This window comes from Mchenga conophoros, linkage group LG13 (genome assembly GCF_057382185.1).
Source record: "Mchenga conophoros isolate Kocher_MC1m ecotype Shallow Benthic linkage group LG13, M_conophoros_male_GT1.1, whole genome shotgun sequence".
Taxonomy (NCBI): Eukaryota; Metazoa; Chordata; class Actinopteri; order Cichliformes; family Cichlidae; genus Mchenga; species Mchenga conophoros.
Window position 1 is genome coordinate 32,328,737 of NC_140538.1, and position 2,500 is coordinate 32,331,236.

Here is a 2,500-nt window from a genome sequence, read left to right on the forward strand (position 1 = left end):
GTCCGAGCGTTGCCGAGGGTGTCTGCTGACTTGCGCATCTTCAGACACCCGTCTCCCATAAATGACGGAGGGCACCTTTGCTACTCATTACCCTTAGACTGCTCAACTGGAGAGGGGAGAAAAAAAGGCCCTGGCCGAGGTGGTGAGTCGGCCTCCACTCTCCCTCACGGTTGAAAAAGATGTGCTCCTGGCGCACTGGCCCTGCTGAAAATCTCTCTCCATTTGGCCGAGGCAGAGAGTCGGCCTCCTCTCTCCCTTACGGTCGAAAAAGATGTGCTGCTGTCGAACTGGCCATTACATCCTCACCTGATCTAGTCCCCCATTAGATCCGCCCCCCCCACCGCAGTTACCCCGTACCACATATCTAGCACGGACCTTGACCTCCAGCAGGCCCCGGGGACCCACATTACCCCCCCCCCCCCCTTCCCCCCTGCAGTTACCCTGTACCACATGTCTAGCATGGACCTTGACTTCCAGCAGGCCCCGTGGACCCACATTACCCCCCCCTGCAGTTACCCTGTGCCACATATCTAGCATGGACCTGGACCTCCAGCAGGCCCTGGGGGACCCACATACTCCCCTGCTCTACTCCCCCACTAGCTTTCCTTTCTTGCAGTTACGCTCCAGCGCATATCCAGCATGGACCTTGACCTCCAGCAGGCCCCGTGAACCCACATTACCCCCCCCCCCCCCCCCTCCTGCAGTTAACCCTGTACCACATATCTAGCACGGACCTTGACCTCCAGCAGGCCCCGGGGACCCACATTACCCCCCCCCCCCTTCCCCCTGCAGTTACCCTGTACCACATGTCTAGCATGGACCTTGACTTCCAGCAGGCCCCGTGGACCCACATTACCCCCCCCCTGCAGTTACCCTGTGCCACATATCTAGCATGGACCTGGACCTCCAGCAGGCCCTGGGGACCCACATACTCCCCTGCTCTACTCCCCCACTAGCTTTCCTTTCTTGCAGTTACGCTCCAGCGCATATCCAGCATGGACCTTGACCTCCAGCAGGCCCCGTGAACCCACATTACCCCCCCCCCCGCAGTTAACCCTGTACCACGTATCTAGCACGGACCTTGACCTCCAGCAGGCCCCGGGGACCAACATACTCCTCTGCTCTACTCCCCCACTAGCTTTCCTTCTCCCGCAGTTACCCTCCACCACAAATCCAGCATGGCCCTTGCCCTCCAGCAGGCCCCGAGGACCCACATACTCCTCCGCTCTAATCCCCCATGAGCGTTCCTTCTCCTGCAGTTACCCTCCACTGCATATCCAGCATGGCCCTTGACCTCCAGCATGCCCCGGGGACGCACATCCTCCCCTGCTCTAGTCCCCCACTAGCTTACCTTTCTTGTAGTTACGCTCCAGCGCATATCCAGCATGGACCTTGACCTCCAGCAGGCCCCGTGGACCCACACTTAAGCCCCCTCCCACTGACAAAGCAAAACACCACTGGCAAAATCCTCGTGCCCCTGGTACTCCAGAATGTAAATTCAAACATGCCCCTGGTACACTGCGCAGAAACACTTTGCCACACACACGCACGCACTGCTTGTGCCTATGGTACGACAACTTTTCTCGTACCTATGGTACGACAACTTTTCTCGTGCCTATGTACGACAACTTTTCTCGTGCCTATGGTACAACAACTTTTCGCCGTGCCCCTGGTACACCGCTCAGTAGCACTTTGCCACACAAACTCTCCTCGTGCCTATGGTACGACAACTTTTCTCGTGCCTATGGTACAACAACTTTCCTCCGTGCCCCTGGTACGACAGCTTTTCTCGTGCCTATGGTACAACAACTTTTCTCGTGCCTATGGTACAACAACTTTCCTCCGTGCCCCTGGTACGACAGCTTTTCTCGTGCCTATGGTACAACAACTTTTCTCGTGCCTATGGTACAACAACCTTTCGCCGTGCCCCTGGTACACCGCTCAGTAGCACTTTGCCACACAAACTCTCCTCGTGCCTATGGTACGACAACTTTTCTCGTGCCTATGGTACAACAACTTTCCTCCGTGCCCCTGGTACGACAGCTTTTCTCGTGCCTATGGTACAACAACTTTTCTCGTGCCTATGGTACAACAACTTTTCGCCGTGCCCCTGGTACACCGCTCAGTAGCACTTTGCCACACACACACTCCTCGTACCTATGGTACGACAACTTTTCTCGTGCCTATGGTACGACAACTTTTCTCGTGCCTATGGTACAACAACTTTTCGCCGTGCCCCTGGTACACCGCTCAGTAGCACTTTGCCACACAAACTCTCCTCGTGCCTATGGTACGACAACTTTTCTCGTGCCTATGGTACAACAACTTTCCTCCGTGCCCCTGGTACGACAGCTTTTCTCGTGCCTATGGTACAACAACTTTTCTCGTGCCTATGGTACAACAACTTTTCGCCGTGCCCCTGGTACACCGCTCAGTAGCACTTTGCCACACACACACTCCTCGTACCTATGGTACGACAACTTTTCTCGTGCCTATGGTA